Source organism: Choloepus didactylus, chromosome 2 (genome assembly GCF_015220235.1).
Source record: "Choloepus didactylus isolate mChoDid1 chromosome 2, mChoDid1.pri, whole genome shotgun sequence".
Lineage (NCBI taxonomy): Eukaryota > Metazoa > Chordata > Mammalia > Pilosa > Megalonychidae > Choloepus > Choloepus didactylus.
Window position 1 is genome coordinate 63,057,455 of NC_051308.1, and position 24,375 is coordinate 63,081,829.

General features: G+C 37.9%; 1 pseudogene; it reads left to right on the forward strand.

Annotated features, from left to right (window-relative positions):
* Nucleotides 1-21,513: 21,513 nt before the first annotated feature.
* Nucleotides 21,514-22,116, forward strand: LOC119516140 (annotated as a pseudogene).
* Nucleotides 22,117-24,375: the final 2,259 nt, after the last annotated feature.

Below are 24,375 nucleotides of genomic sequence, written 5' to 3' on the forward strand. Positions count from 1 at the left end.
GGAAGGACCCTGTTATACTGCCAAAAATTTATACTGTTAATCTTCCTCCCAGCAATCCCCAAGGGGACCTATGGCCTTTTACCAGGGTAACTGTGCATTGGGGAAAAAGGAGATGTTCAGATATTTCAGGGATTATTAGACACTGGTTCAGAAGTGACACCAATTCCAGGAGACCCAAAATGTCACCAGTCAGAATAAGGGATTATGGGGGTCAGGTGATCAATGGAGTTTTAGCTCAGGTCCATCTCACAGTGGTTCCTGTGGGTCCCTGGACCCATTCTGTGTCTATTTCCCCAGTTCTGGAATGCATAATTGGAATAGACATACTCAGAAACTGGCAGAATCCTCACATTGGTTCCCTGACTCATGGAGTGAGCACTATTATGATGGGAAAGGCCAAGTGGAAGCCACTAGAACTGCCCCTGCCTATCAAAATAGTAAATCAGAAGCAATACTGGATTCCTGGTGGGATTTCAGAGATTAATTAATGCAACTCTTAAGGACTTGAAGGATGCAGGGGTGGTGATTCCCACCACATGCCCATTCTTCTCTCCTTTTTGGCCTTTGCAGAAAACAGATGTGTCTTGGAGCATGACAGTGGATTATCAAAAGCTTAACCAGATGGTGACTCCAACTGCAGTTGCTGCTCCAGATGTGGTATCATTGCTTGAGTAAATCAGCACATCACCTGGTACTGGATATGCAGCTATTGATCTGGCAAATGCTTTTTTTCTCAATAGCTGTTAGTAAGGACCACCAGAAACAGTTTGCATTCAGTTGGCAAGGCCAGCAGTATACCCTCACTGTCTTACCTCAGGGGTATATGAACTCTCCAGCCCTATGTCATAATATTTTCTGCAGGGATCTTGATCATTTCTCCCTCCCACAAGACATCACATTGTTCCATTATATTGATAATATCATGTTGATTGGACCTAGTGAGCAACAAGTAGCAACTACTCTAGACTTATTGGTAAGGCACTTGTGTGTCAGAGGATGGCAGATAAATCCAACAAAAATACAGGGACTGCCACCTCAGTAAAATTTCTAGGTACCCAGTGGTGTGGGGCCTGTCAAGATATTCCTTCTAAGGTGAAGGATAAGCTATTGAATCTGCCCCCTCCTATGACCAAAGAAGAGGCCCAATGCCTATTGGCATCTTTGGATTTTGGAGACAACATATTCCTCATTTGGGTGTGCTACTTCAGCCCATTTGCTGAGTGACCAGAAAATCTTCTAGCTTTGAGTGGGGACCAGAACAAGATGAGGCTCTGCAAAAGGTCTAGGCTGCTGTGCAACCTGCTGTCACTTGGACCATATGATCCAGCTGATTCACTGGTACTGGAAGTGTCAGTGGCAAATATAGATGCTGTTTGGAGCCTTTGGCAAGCTCCTATAGGAGAATCATAATGCAGGCCCTTAAGAATTTGGAGTAAGACCTTACTATCCTCTGCAGATAACTACTCACTTTTTGAGAAACAGCATTTGGCCTGCTATTGGGCTTTAGCAGATACAGAATGCTTAACCATGAGCCACCAAGTTACTGTGAGACCTCAGTTGCCTATCATGAACTGGGTGTTGACTGACCTGCCAAGCCATAAAGTTGGGTGTGCACAGCAGCACTCCATCATAAAATGGAAATAGTATATACAAGATAGGGCTCGAGTGGTTCCTGAAGGCACAAGTAAGTTACATGAGGAAGTGGCCCAAATGCCCATGGCCCCCACTCCTTCCACCTTACCTTCTCTTTCCCAGCCCACAGCTATGGCATCTTGGGGAGTTCTTACACAGCCCACAGCTATGGCATCTTGGGGAGTTCTTACAAACAGTTGACTGAGGAAAAGAAAACTTGAATCTGGTTTACAGATGATTCTGCACAATACCTAGGTACCACCCAAAAGTGGACAGCTGCAGCACTCAACCCCTTTCTGGGATGTCCCTGAATGACAGCGATAAGAGGAAATCCTCCCAGTGGGCAGAACTTTGAACAGGGCACCTGTTTGTTCATTTTGCTTGGAAGGAGAACTGGCCAGAAGTGCATTTGTAAACTGATTCATGGACTGTTGCTAATGGTTTGGCTGGGTGGTCAGAGACTTGGAAGGAACATGATTGGAAAATTGGTGACAAAGAAGTCTGGGGAAAAGGTTATGTGGATAGACCTTTCTGAGGGGGCAAACAACATGAAGATATTTGTGTCCCATATGAATGCTTACCCGAGGGTGACTTCAGCAGAGGAAGATTTTAATAATCAAGTGGATAAAATGACCCATTCTGTGGATACCAGTCAGCCTCTTTCTCCAGCCATTCTTGTCTTTGCCCAATGGGTTCATGAACAAAGTGGTCATGGTGGTAGGGATGGAAGTTATGCATGGGCTCAGCAACATGCACTTCCACTCACCAAGGCTGACCTGGCCACAGCCACTGCTGTGTGCCCCACCTGCCAGCTGCAGAGACCCACACTCAGTCCCCAATATGGCACCATTCCCAGAGTTAATCAGCCTGCTCCCTGGTAGCAACTTGATTACACTGGACCACTTCCATCATGGAAGCGGAAGCAATTTGTTCTAACTGGAATAGACACATACTCCAGCTATGGGTTTGCCTTCCCTGTAAGCAATGCTTCTGCCACAACTACCATCTGTGGACTTACAGAATTTCTTATCCACTGTCATGGTATTCCACACAGAAGTGCTTCTGATCATGGAACCCACTTCACAGCAAATGAAGTGAGGGAATGGGCACACGCTCATAGAATTCTCTGGTCTCATCATGTTCCCCATGATCCAGAGGCAGCTGGGTTGATAGAATGGTAGATGGTCTTTTGAAGACTCAATTTTGGTGCCAACTAGGTGGCAACACCTTGCAGGGCTGGGGCAGTGTTCTCCAGGATGCTGTGTATTCTCTGAATCAGTGTCCATTCTATGGTGCTGTTTCTCCCATAGCCAGGATTCACGGGTCCAGGAATCAAGTGGTGGAAATGGGAGTGGCACTATTCACTATCACTCTAGTGATCCATTAGGAAAAGTTTTCCTTCCTGTCCCTGCAACATTAAGCTCTGCTGGTCTACAAGTCTTTGTTTCAAAAGGAGCAGTGCTCCCACCAGGGGACACAACAATTATTCCATTGAACTAGAAGTTAAGACTGCCACCTGGCCACTTTGGGCTTCTCATGTCTCTGAATCAACAGGCAAGGAAGGGGATTACTGTACTGGCTGGGGTGATTGATCCTGACTATCAAGGGGAAATAGGACTGCAAATACAAAATGGAGGTAAAGAAGAGTTTTCCTGGAATACAGGAGATCCCCTAGGGCATCTTTGGTACTACCATGACCTGTGATTAAAGTCAACAGAAAACTGCAAGAACCCAATCCAGGCAGGACTATCAATGTCCTGGAAATTTCAGGGATGAAGGTTTGGGTTGCCCCACCAGGCAAAGAAACATGGCCGGCTGAAGTACTTGTTGAGGATAAAGGGACCATGGAATGGGTAGTGGAAGAAGGTGGTGATAAATATGAACTATGACCATGTAACCAGTTACAGAAATGAAGGCTATGATGGCATGAATATTTCCTCCTTGTTTTGAGTATGTTTGTATTTGTCCATTAAAGCAAATGTCTTTGTTTTCTTCTCTATCTGATCCCCTTATCATATGACCTAATTTGTGCTGTTCATTTCATGGTATTTAAGTAATAGGATATCAAGTTTAACAGTGAATGTTACCCAAGGACTTGCACCCTATTCTGGAGAGATTTAGTGCATTTCCAGTTTTATGCAGACAGCTGAGTATTGCTAGGTGAAACATATATCTGTTATTGTGTTCTATTTAGAAATTAAGTATGGCTTAAGGTGACGTGTATAGCTACCAAGTTGACAAGGAGTGGATTGTGACGGTTAGGTTCATGTGTCGACTTGGCCAGGTGATGGTGTCCAAGTGCATGGTCAAGCTAGCACTGGCCTAACCATTACTGCAAAGACATTTGTGGATGGTTAATAAACCAGAAGGCTGGTTTATTAAATCATCAGTCATTTGACTGCATCTGTGACTGATTACATCAATGAAGAGTGTGTATTCTGTAATGACAGAATTCAGTCAGCTTGATTTAATCCAATCAGTTGAAGACTTTTAAGGGAGTAGAGAAAGAACTTTCACTTCTTTACCCAGCTAGCCTCTCCTGGGGAGTTCATCAAAGACCTTCATCAGAGTTGCCAGCTTGCTGCCTGCCCTATGGAATTTGGACTCATGCTTCCTGCTCTAGAGAATTTGGACTCATGCATCCCCACAGTTGCATGAGACACTTTTATAAAATCTCATATTTACAGACATGTCCTGCTGCTTCTCTTTCCCTAGAGAACCCTAACTAGTACAATTACATTAATTGATTTTCTTGTGTTGAAGCACCCTTGCACACCTGGAAGAAAACCCACTTAGTCATGATGTATAATTCTTTTAATGTTCTGTTGTATTTGATTTGCAAGTATTTTTTTTGAGGATTTTTGTATCTGTGTTTATTAGAGAGTTTGGTCTCTAGTTTTCTTTCCTTGTAGTATCTTTAGCAGGTGTGTGGTATCAGAGTGATGTTGGCTTCATAGAATGAGTTAGGTAGCATTGCCTTCTCTCCAATTTTTTTGAAGAGTTTGCACAGGATTGGTATTAATTCTCCTTGGAATGCTTGGTAAAATTCACCTGTGGAGTGAATTTTCCCATTTTCCCATTTCTTGCTTGAAGTTTAGATAGTCTTGGCTGCTACAGTTCTGAAGGCAGCAGGTGGGCTTTTCTTTGTGGGAAGATTTTTGATGACTGATTCAGGGGCCAGATGGATAAGAAGAGCCTCCTTACAACAGGATGTATCCAACTTTAACATTAGGGAAAATAAAAGGTGTAATAGTGTGGGAAGGAATCCATTTAAAACTATTCCTTAGATATGATTTTTTTTTCCTTACTCAGGACCACACACCAGCATTGGTCACTTTATCTAGAGTGCCCTTGAAGATGCTGTCTGTTCCCAATTTTAGTATCTTAAGTCTCCCCCTTCATCTTATCAGAGGGCTTGTTTCCTTTAAATTCTACAATGTAAAACCTTCACCTACCTTTTGGAACATTCTAATACCATATTTATCAGTGTGCTATTATCTCAGGATCTAGCCTCTTTGTCTTGTAGTTGATGTCCCTAAATCTGGGTATCCAGATTTGGCCCTCCAACAAGCCAGGGTACATAAGGGCACCCAAAGTGCTGCCTCCTTGGCCTTCACCTCAAGAGAATGAGTGCAGAGCCTGCTGAAAGGTAATCATTGAATGTTAGTTCTGACAAGAGTATAAACTCCTGTCAGAGAGTTTATTAAGGAGAAAGAGAAGCACTTTCCTAAATCTCTCTGCCTTTGCAAGGCTCTCTACCCCTGCCTTCACTGGAGTCAGCCTTTCACATTATTATGCAGAATGCATTAAATTACTTAATGTTCATCCTTTCCCAAGCTCCACCTCTATCCTTTTCCATAAGGAGATCCTTGGTTCCAATAGGATTTAGGAGCATGCACATTATAGAGTGATATACAGCTTAATGGCTACTTTTTACCTACAAACAAACAAACAAAAAACAAACAAACAAAAAAAAAAAACAGGCCAAAACTTTGATCTTAATCTTCTAATTTTAAAGTGCTATAGTGCTTCTAGCCTTACAATGAAAAAAGCACTACCCTGCCCCCATTCTTCCCGACTCCCTATTCCCACCCCATTAAGCATCTCTTTCAACTTTGAGCTGGTTTTTGTATTTTCTAAAAATTATGCTTACTCTGAAATTTCTTGATTTTTCTTTTTTTTTTTAGCTATTAATTATTGTGGATGCTGTGATCAGCTGCTCCTTTAAGAATGAAGGATTTTTTTTCCCCTAGCTGCTAGTGCTGTTGTCAGATTATCTTCAGTTGTCTTCAAGAACTGTATCTCCTAAAGAGAAATTCCTTTCCGAGGTCATGGTCTCTTCCTAGGGAGGACCACATTCAATGAGTGATCCACATGGGGGTTATAAAAAATCAGCCTTTCTGTCCCAACTCAGACAAACAACTTTGAAGAGCCCCAGCTTCAGAGCTCTCTGTCAGATTGGCCAAAGCCTTCTTTGAGACTACATCACAACCCACCTTCTCTTTCTTTCCAATCCTGTTTTGTGTGTGTATTTTGCTTTTTGTTTAGTTTTTTAAAACGAGACACTGACAAGTTGATCAGAAGCTCTGTGTGCTTGGAGGGAGCTTGTCCACTAGTGGACTTCACCAACGGCCCCATTTTTGTGCGGCTCATGAAAGTCAGTTTCTGTAGTTCTTTTCTCTTGACTTGGCAGTTTTTCTAGAGAATTTTCCCATTTCCTGCTTGAAGTTTAGATACGCTTGGCTGCTACAGTTCTGAAGGAAGGGAGCTGGGGATTTCAGCATTCAGTATGTCAACTTTTATTAATCCTCCTATTAATGCATGATGTACTCAAGTCTCAGAGACTTTCTCTTTCAACTGTTCCAAAGAATAAATGCATCTTCTGCTGGGAAGGAGCATTTGCCTTGTTGCATGGTGTAGGAAAGATTGGGGTTCAAATTCTACTTTTAAAAGAATTTAAAATGGCCCTTTTCAGTCTCACCTATAATCCCAACTTCAGAGGTACCCATTGCTTCCAATTCCTTAGTTTTTCCACAAATCTGCTGTGGATATTACTTTGCATCTTGTGAACTTACTTCTGTAGGCTTCAATTTCAGCATTCTTTGCTCTGCTGGGTAAATTCCTTTGTTGGCTTCCAAGATGCTCTTTTCTTTTGAATGACTGCATGTATTCTTCTACTCTGTGTGTTTGTGTGTGTGTGTGTGTGTGTGTGTGTGTGTGTGTGTGTGTGTGTGTGTGTGCCATTTCCCCCTTTTGCTATTATTATAGTGGGGTTTATCAGGGAGTGGAGATATATGTTTCTATTCTTACTTCCATGTTTAAATGGCAGTCTCCCTTATGTATTAGGGAGAATATGAGGAGATGCACCCCATGCTTGCAGCTGCACGAACAAGAACTTTATAGAAGGTATTACCACTTTCATTTAAAAGATACAGAAACTGAGGGTTAGTGACCAGCCCAGTGACACCTTATAATTCAGTGTTAACTACCCAAAAAGGCTCAGAGGGGAAGAAATACAGGATGGATTGGAGGAGAACGTGGTATTTGACATTCTTTGGGTGGTTCAAATTAAGTGTACCAGAAAGGGCAAGTCTCAGACTCTAACCAGTCTGAGGGCCTGAGGAAACTGATGATGATTAAGCATGCCAACAGGAAGCTTCTTTTCTTCTATTTTTTTTTTTTTTCTTCTTTTCTCAAGTTCTACCTTTACACTGGGTGCAAAAGAGGATGAAGTCAAATAAGTATTTGTCACCTTGTTCCTATTTTAACATGTTTCACTTTAGACGTTAGGATTTACAACTTGCCTACTTCAAAAGGATATGAGGTACTTTAACAGATTAAAAATACAAAATGGACAGTGGACTGGATGGACTATTCACCCCATCCAGATCACTTTTTAATCATTCATCAGTCTGCTGTGTGCCCTGGGAAACTGACTGGAACAGATATATCAACTCAGCTCTCATGCTATTTGGCTTTTTACTGGATTCAACCCAAGGAAAGCTGTGACTGGGGACCTGGGAAGAAGAAAGGACTCAGGGTATTTCTTCTCCTTACATTGTTCTTGCAAGATTGGAGCTGCCTTTTCTTCCTCACCAGAGATCATTGCTCTTCTCCAGGCTACCAATGATCTGTACATGATTTTCTCTCCCTGCTATCAATTCCCCCCTTCCTTTCTTATCACACAACTGAAATGCCCTTTTGTTCAGTGATTTTGGTGGGAAGTACAGCTATGACTACACCTGAACTTTCAAAAAGGATGTATACTGTTGAAACTTTCTGAATAGTTTTAAACAATTTGAGCTATGAGCCTTTGGGACTGATGCACTACAAGGTAGTAAGGGGAGTGATTTCATTTCCTTGGGGTTTTTCGTTGCTTTTGGGCACGTGACTGAGTGATCCAAGTAATAACGTGAATTTGGTGAGTGTGTTTTAATGACTGTTATTTCACTTCCCTTATACCTCATACCTAAAAAATGAAACAAAAGGGATAAAAGGCATTGACTGAGTGCTTATTATTTGCAGAGCATTAAATGGATTAATGTGGCAGGATTAAAAGAAGAACGAGAAGTCTCAATTCTTGATGATATGTAGGATTTCAATGAGACAGTCTTTCCACCTATATTTTGCCACCTTTTTAGAGGCTTAGAGTGGAGTCTAAAACTTGTAATTGTCTAGCTAAAACTGCCGAGTCCACATTGGTTTACATAGATGTGTATTCTGAGATTCTAACATGATGATAATGAAACAAATACATCCCTGAATTGGTCTTCAGGCAAAGGCTTGTTAGACATGTGAGACATTAACACAGGATTAGAGAAAGGTCAGGTCCAAGGCCGAACTTCTGATGGACTCAAATTATTTAAATCAATTTCCAAAGTTAGTCTATGCCTTAAAAACGATTTCACATTTCCTGGCTATTTAATATTCATAGCTATTTTAAAAGAAAAGTATTACATTTATAAAAATGTTTGCAAAAATATTTGGTGATTATTGAACTCTAAAAACAAACAAATCATCCAGGAGAAAAAGTTAGCATTAAAATTGCTGATTTTCAATTTGAAAATTTTGAGTTCAGACTCTGACAGAAATATCATTCTTAGGAGTGGCATTTTCAAGAAATACTGACAGGCACATATCAGGTGTCTGATATATTTGTTTTTGCATGGTTAACTTGCCTGGTGATGGCATAAGAAATTACACCCAGCCTGTCAATTTGAGAACATAAAACTCCATGGACTAGCTACATGGAAGCTGTCTAATAGAAGAATACATCAGGCAATGGTTTTGAATGTAGATACCAAGTGCTGTAGGTAACAGGTGTGCTGAAAACGTGTTAATTGATGAACCTTCTAGTGTAACTGCATGGTGAGAGATCGTGATTGCTGTTTCCTTCATCTTGGGCTTTAGGGAATAGAGTTAAATATAACTGGAAAGGAAGGAAAAGATCCTATATAGTAAAATCCTGAAGAAAAAGTGGGTTTTTTATTCACTTGTTAGCAAGAGAAGGTTAGCAGTTTTTGTTCCTAAAGAACAAAACACTACCTGTTTCAAGGCAAAAACCAATTGCTGTTGGCCAAATGGGTCAATGTTCTGTTGAGGAATGCGTCATTTTACAGAAGTCTTAGACGTCGGAGCTCAGCTACTATATCCATAAACTCATGATCATCCACGAGAGCCCATTAGAGAATAACTAACCGCTGCAAGTTCAGGAGACCATGTGACAGGAGACTAAATTTCATTAACAACAACCTTAGAGGAGCCAGTCAGCCAAAGGCAAGAGCAGCGGGAATCCCCACCTCTCAACACAGAAAATGCTCCTAACAGCTCTACCTCTACATTTGTCACATCTGCTGCAAAATAATTCAGACTGAATCCATAGGTGTGACCAAGGGGCAGCTTGAAGATGATCTACAGTTGTGGGAGGTTTACAGCTCATTGTTTTATGGAAATGCAGAAAACAATTTTTTTTCCAAAGTAAATTTAACTATTCCCTAAAAACAATTATCAACTATAAACTGTTTCGTTAGCATGGTTTTAAAGTACCTAGAAGCTAGGAAAATAAGTATTCAAAAATATTTGTTGAATAGATGAACGAATAAAATAGCAAGTAGATTTGGTATAATTTGGGGGATGGAGAAGTAGAAGAGTCTGAGAGGTAGAGAAACTTCTATTAGTTAAGATTAATTAATCTGGTACCTTTGGAGGGAACCCTCTAAGCTTCCATTGACGGATGTATCCTTATTACTTGCAGATGGGATCTTCTCTTTTCTTCTCCCCCAAATTATTTGTATAAAAAATAATTTGTTAAGCACTCATATTCTAAGCCATTTTGATTTCAAGTATTTAAACTTTTTTTATTGGAAAAACTCTGATGTGGTTAATATTCTTTAGACACTGTATTCTTCAATTTTATCTTTTAACTTTGCTCTTCTCTCAAGCATAATTTTATATAACGAGACAAATAACTTCTCTCTATCAAAGTTTTATGGAAACAATAAAGTTTTGCAAATGAACCCATCCTGAAAATAATAAATATAAGCCCAGAGTTTTAAGAGTTCCAGAATAACAGTAACAGACAATTTAGCATTCTTCCTTTCTTTTCCTGATGGTTATCCATTTTTGTATTATTCAATTAGTAAATATTATACCAAATGGTCCCCCAAATTAGGGGACACATACATAAAATGTAGGAATCATAGGTTCTTGCCTTTAAGATGTTTATAATTGGAAGTACTTAAACTATTATATAGGTAAAAATATCAAACACAAGTTAAATATTAAACAGTAGCTGGTTATTGGCCAAAAGTACAACGGAAACACAAAGGAGAGACGGATGACTGTGGATCAAAACCAGGTGAAAGGATTTTTATGGTGCAGGATCTGAGTTGGACTTTGAAGGATGGGCTAGGAGGGAGAGAAAGGGTCTTCCAGATGGGTGGATCAGCAGGAGCACAAGCAGAGAAGCTGGAATAAAAATGAGGTTGATATTTCTTACATCCCACATTAGAAGCCAAAGTAAGGGGCAACTTCCATGGGAAGTAACAGGCTGTCAGTACCAGGCTATTTCTTGAGGAGAAGTACTGCTTCCAGACAGTGACAGGTGGCATTGTTTGGGGATTATGTTCTGTGCCTGCAACAGGTGTGCTGAGGATATTTTAATTGAGCGACTGAAGAAGCTCATGGGGAGGAGCTGAGCTGCTGGGTGCTCTTTTATTTATAAAACGGTTAAGAAATTTTGAGTGTTAGGTTTTAGGAGTTTAGGGAATTCATTTCTTTATTCTGCTACAGTTTAACTATGCTACTACTAGTAAAATACTATGTTTTGTTTGATGGTTTAGGATACAGAAAGATTTGGGTTTGAAACCCAATTGTGTAATTTTGGGAAAGTTCCTTTTCTGAATCTGATCTGTAAAAGAGGGGGAAAAACCTGGCCTCACTCAGTGATTGTGAGGATGAAATGAAAAATATATGTAAAAGACATGTAAAATATATGCAAAATGTATGTAAAATACATGCAAAATGAAATATATGTAAACATGTAAAAATTAAAAATATGTAAAATATATGTAAAGTTGACTCTCAATATGTGTTTCCTCTTTCCTTCTTCCCCTTTCTCTGTTCAAGTAATAGACAACTACACCCAGGAAGACCACATAACTTACACAAATTGGAATACTTTCTGGAGTAAAAGGAAACATTATTAAAAATTACAGTAAGACAGTGGAATAAATAAAGATTAATCCTTGATATTTCTTATGGAAAGAGAAGTAAAAAGAAATGACAAACATTTTAATTATAAACAGTTGAATAAAAAACTTGCATCACAAAAAGTATTCTGTGAATTCCTCTACATGGATTTTAAAGTAGAAATCTCCTTGTATCATGCTGACGGGTGTCACTAAAAGTAAGATGCACACAATATTAGGTGTAAATTTTCACTCATGTTCTCCCAAGACAATTACATCTTTATCATATTTTTTTCTTCTTATGCTTTCTGGCTGATTCATTCTAGCTATTCCAGAAAATTAAGGAGACAAATAAATGGACCTGAAAATTTTGTGCATGTCTAGACTTTGGAGTGGTTAAGTTTTGGGGGTGCAATTGTGGTAGGCTCTTCCTGAGGGTGGTTTCAAGAGCTGTTGAAACATAAGGTGGTATGGTAATAGCTTAACTTGTTGGTAGAGACTTTCTGATGTTTCATTATCATTATTTTTATTATGCTTTGAACTTCTGGACTAAGAGATGGGAACAGAATACAGTGACATTGCCATTGAAATATTGCTGCCCTCTTTCATAGAGAACTTGACCTTCATCTATGCATGCCTTAACATTTGGTACCAGTTAACATTATTAAATGTTTATAAATGTGCCAGTTGAATTTGATTCTATGCTTGCCAACCAAACTCAATGGAGAGTCACAAGGCCAAGAAGCTTCTGTCCTAACTCATTAAGGAGCACATGCCTGAAACTCTCTGGACAGACTAGAGCCAAGTGAAATAATAAAGGCTGAACTCTAATCTACTTTGGGTTTCTTGCAGGAACTGCATATAACTGGGATGCCCATTACATTGGGCTACTTCTACCATTATGTTCACAGAATTTAATGTCTGATTGCAGGATATGTTGGGGTGCCCTTACAAATCACTTCAGTGATGCTCTGGGTCTTGTCTCAGTATCATTTAAGCTGTCAGGCTCTCTCTGTAGCTCCCAGGAATCAGTGGTCACAATGTGAGGCAGCTAGACAGCATCTTAATGCCTTTATGGCAAGTGCAAGGGTACTGCTCTCCTCTTCTGTTGATAGAATTTATGCATGCTGTTCTTGTTATATGTTTTAGGTTTTTTAGTACATATAACAAAATAATAGGATTCTATTCAATCTTTCTTTTCTGCACAGTGTCTTTGAGGGCACTGAATCATGAAGAAAGCCTAGGGAAAATGATGAAGCTAAATAAATGGAAGGACATTCCATGTTCATGGATTGGAACACTAAATATTGTTGAGATGTCAATTCTTCCAAAAGTGATCTACAGATTCAACACAACTCAAATAAAAATTCCAATGGCCTTCTTTGCAGAAATGGAAAAGCCAATCATCAAATTTATATGGACAGGTAAGGGAACCCAAATAGCCAATGCTATCTTGAAAAAGAAAAATGAAGTTGGAGGACTCACACTTCCCAATATTAATCTTATTACAAAGCCACAGTAATCAAAACAGTATGGAACTGGCACAAGGAGAGACATATGGGCAATGGTATCACCTGAGAGCTCAGAAATAAGCCCTCACATCTACAGTCAACTGATGTTTTGACAAGGGTGCCAAGTCCATTCAATTGGCAAATAATAGTTTCCTAAAGAAATCTTGTTGGGAAAACTGGATGTCCATATGCAAAAGAGAAACAGTGGACCCCTACCTCACACCATATACAAAAATCTACTCAAAAGTGATCAAAGACCTAAATACAAAAACCTTAACTATAAAACTCCTGGAAGATACAGAGGGAAACATCTTCATGACCTTGTGTTAGGCAATGGTTAACTTAGACTTTACACTCAAAGTACAAGCAGTAAAAGAAAAAAAAAAGGGACTTCATCAAAATTTAAGACTTTTGTGCCTCAAAGATCTCTATCATGAATGTAAAACGATAACATGGAAAAGAGGGAAAAATATTTGAAATCCACATATCTGATAAGGGTTTAATATCCAGAAAATATAAAGAAATCTTACAACTCAACAACAAGAGGACAAATAGCCCAACTAAACAAGTCCCAACCGACAGAATTCCTGAAAGCTATAAAGAATACCCTGGGCTCTATCTAAGAATCTATAAAAGTTTTGCTTATTAAGCTTCTTTTTTTCAGAAACTTAAAGCCTCCAGATTGTTCCTATGCCAGATAAGCCTCAAAACCCAGAGGTACCAGTCTCTCCAAGAACATCAGCCAGTTGCATTCCTCTACCCCATAATGTCGACAGCCCTTTTCAACATGAAGAACTTAGAATGGTCATTGCCCAAATATCCCTGAAGATTGAAAGAATGATCAAATGAGAGGGAGGAGTTTTAAATGATTAGACTACTGAATCATTATAAAGATATTTCTCTTTATCTTCTAGTATATTAGAACAGCCAGAAGGAAATACCTGAAATTAGTGAACCGTAACAGTGTAGCCCTGATCTTTGATAATGATTGTATAAATATATAGCTTTCATCTTATGACTGTGTGATTGTAAAAACCTTGTGACTGATATCCTTTATCCAGTGTATGGTTAGCTGAGTAATAAAATAAAGACCTACATGGGTAAAAAAAATTAGCAATAAAATTAATAGAAATGCGCGCACACACACACACACACACACACACTCACACAAGTTAATCTTACAAACATAATACTTTACAGAACAAACAATTCCCAAAATTGATTTTATTTATGTAATGTTCAAAACTAGGCAAAACTAAACTAACGTATATCATTTAGGGTCACACACCTTTGTGGAACAAAAGGAGGTTGTGACCAGAAAGAGACACAAAGGAGGCTTCTAGGCTGTTGGCAATGTTGTACCCTTGACAAGTGTTTTCTCCATAACTATTTGGTAAACTATACTTTTAAAATTGGTTTATAACTACTTGTTAAACAGTACTTAGAAATTTATCACTTTTCTGCATATATGTTATATTTTACAATAAAAAATGTTTTTAAAAAATGGGCTAGAGACTTGAATAGACATTTTTTTCAAAGAAGATATACAAATGACCAAAAGCACATGAAAAGGTGCTCAACATATTTAGCTATTAGGGAAATGCAAATGAAAACCACAGTAAGATACCATTTCGCACCCAGTCGAAGAGCTACTATTAATAAAATATGAAATTATAAGTGTTGGAGATGTTATGGAGAAATAGGAACCCTCATTCATTGTTGGTGGGAATGTAAAACTGTGGAAGATAGTTTGGTGGTTCCTCAGATAGTTAAGTATAGGATTATAATATGACCCAGCAATCCCACTTCTAGGTACATACCACAAAAATTGAAAGCAGGGACTCAAACAGTTATTTGCCCCCTGATGATCATAGCAGCATTATTTACAATTGGCAAAAGATGAAAGCAACTCAAGTGACCATCAACAGATGAATGGATAAATAAAATGTGATATATTCATACAATGGAATATTATTCAGACATAAAAAGGAATGAAATTCTATTACATGCAAAAACATGGAGGAAACTTGAAGACATCATGTTGAGTGAAATAAGCCTGACCCAAAAAAACAAATATTCTATAATCTTACTATTATGAAATAATTGCAATAGGCAAGTTCGTAGAGTCAGAAACTAGAATACAGTTTATCATGGCCTGGAATGAGGATAGAGAATGGGGAGTTAATGCCCAAAATGTACAGCATTTCTATTTGGTGTGATAGAAAAGCTTTGGTAATGAATGGTGGTGATGGTAGCACAATAATGTGAATGTGATTAACAGTACTGAATTATATATTTGAATATGGTTAAAAGGCGGAAATTTTAGGTTGCACATATGTAACCAGAATAAAAAATTTAACAAACAGACAAACATAGGACCATGTAACACAAACAGGAAACCCTAAGTTAAATCATGGACTATAGTTAATAGTACAAGTATAATAACAGTCTTTCATAAGTTGTAACTAAGTGTGTTATACTGTGTAAGGTGTTAATAATAGCAGTATATGTGGAAACTGTATTTTCTGTATAATTTTTCTGTAAAACCTACAACTTGTCTAATAAAACAAAATTAAATATTCAATGAAGACTTGTGCCATAAATACATAATAAATGAATACAAAATACCAAAGAATCACAATATAAAGTTTATTTTCGATTGTATGAGTGTTCATAGAGAATTATTCTTTAATTTTACTTTTTCATCTTTGAGAATCAAGAAACCTAGTTTCTAGGCCGAACTTTACCCTAAGGACTTGCTGTTTGTCAATGAATTAATTAAGTTAAAAAGTTTCCTTTAACTTTAGTTTTCATTATTTGTAAATGAGGAAGTAATAAATGTATCTCTTTTAGTTGCTTATATAAATGCTTTTGTTTATCCTACAGCTTGTACAAAGGACTATTAAAGGAAGGTTTGATTACACAAATACTTAGTGCTGATTGTAAATTAGATATTTAAAGATGCCAATATAGAAAGGTGAGTATATATATATTCTGTTCCCCAGAAAAAGCCATATTCTTTAATGCAATTTTGTGGGGGCAGATTGATTAATCTTTTTGATTAGGGTGTGACCTCTTGATTGAATGTTTCCATGGAGATTTGACCTCGCCCATTTAGGGTAGGTCTTGAATTTACCGGAGTCCTTTAAAGCAAGATCTCAAAGAGAGGAGAGAGATGAAAAATGCCCTGGGATATGCTAAGCCAGGAGACCCAGATGTTTGCTAATGCCTTGAGATGCTGGCCCAGAGTATGCTTCGGGGAATGCTAAGAGAGGACAAAATGCCCAAGAGCTGCAGCTGAGAGAGAATTTTAGACAGATGCTTGGGAGCCAACTGCTTTGGAGATGCTAGCCCAGAGTTTGCTTTGGACAAGTTTAGAGAGACAAGTCCAGAGACATTTTGGAAAAAGCCGTTTTGAAACTGGAACCCCGGAGCAGACACCAGCCACGTGCCTTCCCAGCTAACAGAGGTTTTCTGGATGCCATCAGCCGTTCTTCAGTGAAGTTACCTTCTTGTTGATGCCTTAATTTGGACACTTCTATGGTCTTAGAACTGTAAATTTGTAACCTAATAAACCCTCTTCATAAAAGTCAATCCATTTCTCATATTTTGCACAATGGCAGCATTAGCAAACCAAAACAAAAGGCCATGCAATAAATGATTTTTACTTGAAATAAATCTATTTTAGCCTTGCTCCCTTTTTTTTTCCTTTTAGAGAGAGAGAAAGAGAGAGACAGACAGAAAGGAAGAGAGAGAGAGAGAGATGCTTAATGAGGAAAATGGCTTTTAAAAATGGTTCAGTAGTATTTTGCAGGTTGACTTCTGTTTCATAGTGCCTCTGGCAAACAGGGGAAAGTGAATTTTTCTACATAGGCAGTCTTGGAATAAAGTATCCCTAGAGCATTAACATCCTGCTTCACCATTTATAGTACCTGTTTTACCTACTAATCTATACCTTACAGGACTGTTGAGAGTCCCAGCTAATAAAAAATGCTAGTAAAGCACTTGGCAAAATCACAACAACCATAAAGAGGATAAATGCAAATGTGGTAAGGCTTGTCTTTCTGGCATGTACTTGCAGTCTTTGTACATGACATGATACGGTGACTCAGAAGTTAGGAAATTTTTTTTTTCTTTCACAAATTGGGAGTAGTTTTGCCAGCTAGTTTACTGGAATGAGTTCTCACTGGATTAAAAACCTTCCTTCTAAATCTAATATTATGCTCTTCCCATGAATTCATGCATACATTACTTAAGATTTCGTACTTGCTTCTTTAAAAGGGAAGTGCAACATGTTTGTGTTAAAGATCATAGAAGAAAATAAATGGGTCATGTGGTAATCAATGGCCTTAATTATGCCACCACAGAATAGGTATTAGTGGCACCTATTCGGTAATTTTCTTGAGTAACCACAGTGTGAGAACCCAATAAAATTGCTATGCACACCACACATAATAATGTTTTATGCTCCTACTCCACAATTCAACCCAAGAGAGAAGCAAAGGGAAGTTCCAGGAAGCAGCTGTGTGGCAGTCAGAGAGAGCAGTCAGCCAGTCCACAATGATAAAGGAATCCCATTACGACGTAGGCAAGCTGTCAGCCTGAATCATGGGTTCTAATTCCTCCTGCCCATTCCAGCCAAGCCTAGCTAACCTGATTGGAAGTCTCAAGAGGGGAGGAAGGGAGCACAGGAATTGTGCACAGTGAACAAAGATAGGCAGGTTAAGACTGAGTCCCTTCTGCAAAGGAAGCAAGTAAATTCCTACCAAATTAGACAGACCTTGATCAGTGTCAGGAGCTGGCATTATGCTGCTACTTCCTTACCAGAGAAGATTACAAGTAAAGGTTGCTTTACTACATACTTGCCTGAGTCTTGGGTCTGTGGCATCAGAAACAGCAGTGATGAGATAATGTCTATACTTTTGAAACCCAGGAGAGCTCTCAGTTCTTCTTTATCTCGTTCTAAACTGCAATGAGGAAAGGGAGTGGTGGTCAAATACTTTGTAGCTTTGAATCTCTATCATTCAAAGGACACTTCTGCTCCGGAATTATACCTATCCACCTGTTATCTGACTGAGTTCTATTTGTTAGGATGTATCACTTTTTTCTATAATTGAGCACATAGAAGTACATGTAATATTTACTTAGTTGTGTTTTATGAAAGTAGGACTTGGAGCACAGGGATTTGTTTTGGTCATTTCCCTGTATCAAGATTAGGATTGTTTATAAGGGATGCTGATTTTGTTGAATTATTGAAGTCACATTAGATGCTCTTATATATTCTCTCCTAGTCAACTCTAATGTCATTGCTCATTGGATGTGATTACTCACGCTCATGACAGTATTAAATGGGTGTGAGCAGAGTTGCTATACAATGAAGATGTTTTTATTTATGTGGAGTATCCAGTGGGTGGGGTTAGAAAATTCTTTCCCATGCAGTGCCACGGGGTTACACAAACACTGCCTGTGTTTCTGGAAGCCCAAGTGAAGCTCCTCAAAGAGTCTGTGAAGAAAATTTGACTTCTCTGATTACAGTCTGTTGGTGATACTCTGCTCCAAATACTCTTTTCTCTTAACTCCAAAGACTCATTAAGTTTTCCGATGTCTGGCAGATTGGGGAACAAAGATGAGGTTGAACTAGCAGAAGCTGGTCAGAGGTAAGAGAATTTGATTCTACAATTTTGGGCACATCACCTGAGAAAGGGGGAAGGAGAAGATCTCTGCTGTATTATTTTCAAAATTTTACTATCTTTTCCACTAAATGCCAAAGAAGCAAATACCATCATTTTCCACAAGAATTTTAAAAAGTATTTGTAAATGCTCAGATTTGTTAACATAGAACTTAAAAACTGTCTGGGCTCTTTTGTCACCAAACTAGAAGACAACATTTTTTTGGGGGAGTTGGTTTTCCAATCAACATAGAAAGCTAACTTTATTGGCGAAGAGCAACTCAAAGAAGCTCATTGGAGTTTTATTGTTCTCAAATCCTCTCCTCTCCCTTTTCTATATTTTAAAAAGTTCTTCATATGTCATGTTAAAGGAGATTTTACCTTTAGATTTAAATGTATGATATTGCTGCTAAGTATAAAAAGAATAGTATATTTGGAGAATGTTCTTGGAGAGAATACTTGGAGAAAGTCAGATCTTGCTAAAATATTTTCAAGGTGATTTTCTAAGCACTTCAAAAAATGGACTTGTTAAATACTTTATATATAGGATTTTCCTCCCATAACAAATGAAGGTGGTGATACTATTAATAAGTTCACCTAAGAATAACTGTAGGAGGCAATGCAGAATGAGAGTCTAAGGTATGCCTGATCTAGATATATGTTCACTACAATGCATGAGAGGATTGTATCTAAAAGCTCATTTCTAAGTTAATTGTTTGGAAGTCAAAATTATTCCTTTTCAAGTGACCTTGATATGCATTGGTGAGGTTCACAGTCCGTATATGTCTAGTCAAGTTATATTGAGCTTGAGGTACTATTAATGGCACTATTTTAAAAAATACTCATTCTAGAATTTATAGTATTATTTCTCTTTTCACCACCTAAGAAGAGGAAGGAGCTGTCAGGGTATGTACTCCTGGTATCAGAAACTCTTCACTCTTGCTACATGGATACATTGAATATATGGATGGAGGCTGGGGTCTAAGAGTTACCCTTATGGCTATCAGAGTACATTGGGAAACAGGCCATTGGCTTAGTGAAGGCTCTGAACTTGGATTTTCCCAAGCTGTTAAAATATATGAATATATAAGTCAGGTACTATCTGATTTTGACTTGAGGAAGGTAGACAATGCTAGGTGGATAAAAAGTGTTATTTGTCCATTTTACATGATAGCCTAGTCAAAACTCTGCAATAATGATAGTCTAAATTTCAATTGTAACCACACAAAAAAAGGAATCAATTATCTTAAAAATTCCTAAATGCATTCAAGAACAGGCAGAAAAGATGAAATATCTGGGGGGGGGGGGGGGGTAGAAATAAAAGCAGAAATCCCAGAGACACCTTTCATCTTGAAGGCATTTGTCAAGTTGGATGAATTTGAACGTAAGTTGTCATAGTCTTCTGGGGCTTGAGGCCTTCCTAATATGGGAAGTCCAACAGGATATTCCTCATAAAGCTGACATCTCAAAGGGATTTTCAAAGAAGACTGATTGTTCCAAACACTGGAGCAGAGAGGAGGGGGGAAATCTCCCTGTAGGATGCTTAGTTAGAAGCTAGATCTCACATAGTTGATAAAAACCTCAAGTTGAGGATTGAGTTTGAAATGGTCTTGAACTGTCGTGCCCTCCGGTATCTAACAGCATTTAATACGTATCCTCTAGCGAACCCATCTTCATTTCAGGCCTCACTGAATTTCCAGATATGAAGTTTCAGGGAAAATGAGTAGAAAACATTCAAACAACAACAAAACCCCACAAAGAACAACAACCTCCAGACATAGAAGGAAAACACGGCACTGTAGGTAAGAACCAGCAGAAAAGAAATCAGATTGTAGAATCAGACATACAAATGCTTCAGATAGTGCAATTACCAGAAATATAATTTGAAATATGTGTATTAAATATATTTTAAGAAATTAGAGAGGCTTGAAATATTGGTTAAAAGAAAGCAGATTTAAAACATAAACAAGTTTAGAAATAAAAAATAATACAAATTAAAAACTAAATGAAAGTCTTTCAGAAGATTAGGCATAACTGAAAAAAGAATGAGTGAATAGAAGATATTTGTGAAATTATCCAAAATTCATCTCAGAGAGGTAAAGAAAAAGAAAATATGAAAGAGATGTTAAAGACATGGAGGATAGAATGCATATATATATATGTATGTATGTATATATATTCAGAGTCCCAGAAGGAAAAGAATGTGAGATTGGATTTGAGAATTTTCTAGAACTGATGCAAGTCACCAGCCAGAATCAAGAAAAACAAGGAAAGTCAAGAAGGATGGCTTAAAAAAAAAAAAAAAAAATCCACACTTTCACAGTGGAACTATAAAAAATTAAGGAGAAAAAGAAAAATCTTAAAAGCAGTAAGAGAAATGATAGTTGCATTTCAAGATTATATTCAGAGTTCAAACTACAACTAGGGAAGCTAGAAGACAGTGTAATGATATTGATAATATGCAGAAGGAAATAACTGTCTACCTAGAATTCTTTACCAGTGAAAATATTTTTTAAGAATGAGGGCGAAAAAACACATTTCCACTCAAACAAAAAGTGAGTATGCCAGCAGTTTACTTTCTTCAGGCAGAAGGAAAGAGATCCTAGATGGAAGATCTAAAATGAAAATAAGAAGGAGGAGCAAAACAAGCAATAAACTTCTGAGTGAATCTAAAAACAATGATTGTATAAAACAACAATGATAATATATTGTAGGGCTGAGGCCTGTGCGTAAGCTCTGAGGTGGGGTCAGGCGGGCTGGGGACAGAGGGCCGAAAAACTGGCTCCAGAATCAGAACTCGAAGAGCTGATAGCGGTCCCCTCTGAGCCCAACCGAAAGCGGCTGCAGAGATGGGCCGGCGGTTGTGAGGTACATCGTTTTTTCCCTAAAGGAATTGATCAAGTCAGGAAGAAAGGAAGCTATCTGTGTAGACTGCTGTGTGTGGAACTTTGGAAGACAATAAAATAGCGTTCATTTCTGTAGGGAGCATTTGGATGACGCTATGGTTGAAAAATGTTTTGGAAAGGCAAAAAACGACATGGTAATAGTAGTCCCCAAAGTAGTGAAATCAGGACTAAGAGCAAGTCCGGAGATTCCAGCCTTCAGGGACTCTCCCGATCCAGTACCATAACCGGCCTGGATACAAATTCCACCAAAAGCTCAGGATAAAGCAGCAATAATTCAGATACCTGTGCAGAATTTCGAATAAAATACGTTGGTGCCATTGAGAAACTGAACATCTCTGAGGGCATTAAAGGGCCACTAGACTTGATAAATTTTATAGATGTTGCCCAGCAAGATGCAAAGTTGGCTTTTGTTCCTGTGGAAGAAGAATTTATTATGGGAGCTTCCAAGTATGGTATAAAAGTATCAACATCAGATCAGTATGATGTTTTGCTCAGGCATGTTCTATATTTAATCATCTGGATAGTGTGCTATGATGATGATGATGGTCTGGGGGCAGGAAAAATCTTATTGGCTCCAAAAACCACAGACACAAGCAATGAAGAATAAAGCCTATGGGTTTATCAGTGCAACAGCCTGGAACAAGCACAAGCAATTTGTAAAGTTTTATCCACTGCTTTTGACTCTGTATTATCATCTGAGAAATCTTGAATTCTTCAGTGAATGGAAGTCAACTTCATTTGGAGGAAAGTTCAGATGCTTTCTAAATAGTTCTTTTTCAGTCTGCAATGTTGAACTATTATGGAAATTTGAAGTGATTTCCATAAATCACTTGTTCTAGATTTTTTGAAAAAAGGAAATGTGTAGAATATTGATCATTTTAAATATGTTTTTTATTGTGAAATTTAACATATATACATAACTTATAACTTTCAAAGTACGATTTAGCAGTGGAGAGCAAATTGCAAAGACTGTTATGGGTTACAGTTCCACCTTTTCAGTTATTTCCTTCCAGCTATTCTAATACCCTAGCATCTAAAAAATATATATATTTATATAAAGATTCAGTATTCCTAATTCTTTGTTAAATCCTTTCTTGTCTGTTGCTACTCCTTCCTCTTGTTTAATCACTTTCTCATTCTTCAGGGGTGTCTAGGCAGTGACTACCCTAACTTGTTCATATTGAAAGGGGGGTGTTGACATTATGGGGAAGGGGCTGCATCTGATTGTTGTTCTTTAAGACGCTGTTGCCTCTGGGTTTGAGGCCTTGTCTGGCATAGGAACTCCCTGGTGGATGTAAGTTTCTGAGAGATAAACTTAGTGAGTGAAACTTCTATAGAATCTCAGATAGGGTCCTAGTATTTCAGGACTACCATTGGTTAGGGCATGGAATACTGTTGCCATTTGGGATATCTAGCTGGAGCTTGCAAAAGAGTAACCTCCAGGATAGCCTCTTGACTCTTATTTGAAATCTCTTAACCACTGTAACCTTATTTTGTTACCTTCCTTTTCCCCCTTTTGGCCAATAAGGTATTTTCAATCCCTTGCTGCCAGGGCCAGGCTCATTCCTGGGAATTATGTCCCATGTTGCCAGGGAGATTCACTCCCCTGGGAATCATGTCCCGCGTAGGGGGAGATTAATGAATTTATTTATTATACTTAAGATCCAAAGATTATTAGACTAGATTCTAAAACAAAATAAAGATTTTTTGGATTAATTTAGAAAGGTTGAATGCAGAAAGATGAAAAGAGATATACCAGGCAAATACTAAGAAGAAGAAAGCTGTTTAAATACCAATGCAAAAGTATTACTAGTGGTAAAGTCAGTCACAATTTAGCGATAAATGGTTCAATTTGCTAGGTAGACATAAAAATAATGTATATACATTATGATACAGTCCCAAAATATATAACGCAAAAATTGACTGAAATATAACTGAAATAGACAAATTCACCATCATATTAGGAGATTTTAATTCACAGCTCCCATTAATTGAATTGTGTCAAGCAGACATAAATTTAGCAATAGAAAATGTCAACAACATAGTCATCATACTTGATCAAGGACTGTTTTTAGAATGCTGTACTCAAGAGCTTCAGCTATTCTTTACAAACATACATGAAACATTTAAAATAAAAATTTTAAGGGATTAATAGCTATAGACCATGTTTATTGACAATAATAAAGACCATGCTCTTTGCCTACTGTAGTCCTGAAAAATAATGATATCAAGTGCTGAGTAGGAGATATTAATGCTGAAACATGGTCTCAGAAGATCTAATACCAATTTGAAACATTGGCCTTTGGAGTCTTTCCTTTCAGTCATGTTAGAAGTTCCATGTGAAATGAGGGTTGCTAAAATTACACCCCTATTTCCAATAAATTTATCACCAGGATAAGTGTATTTTTATTCATATAAAGCCCCAAATTCTCTTTTGCCAGCAATTACAAACTAATCATGCAAATTGTGTCCATCTGTGTTTCTCTTTCATCCTAAGTAATATCAGGATAGATAAATCTCTTCATTATGGCCAGCTTAAAAGCTGGTTTAAAAGATTTGCTTTAGGGTGTGCATGTGTAATACCCCTCCCATCACCCGCTTATACTTAACCTATATTGTATAAATGACAATTTTATGACTGGCACTTAAAAAAATCCCAGTTAATGGATTAAATTGTATTAATATTTCCTCACCCTCAAAACTAAAAACTTCTGAAGTATGTAGGCCCCTCAGGTAGGGAACTTTTCTTTGGAGAAGAATTAATTATAATGAAAGGAGAAGTTCTAAAAATTCAGTCATACTAGGAGCAGAAGTGGTTTTTACTTTACAAATTTTTTTCAAGGCTTTAGAGTATAGTAACTGCTTGGTTAGAAAAAGTATTATCTGGAAAAAAATGTATGTGGTGTAGTTTTCTAATTGGAAAACCAAAATTCACAGAATAATTCCTCGAAAGATCACCCAATTTGTA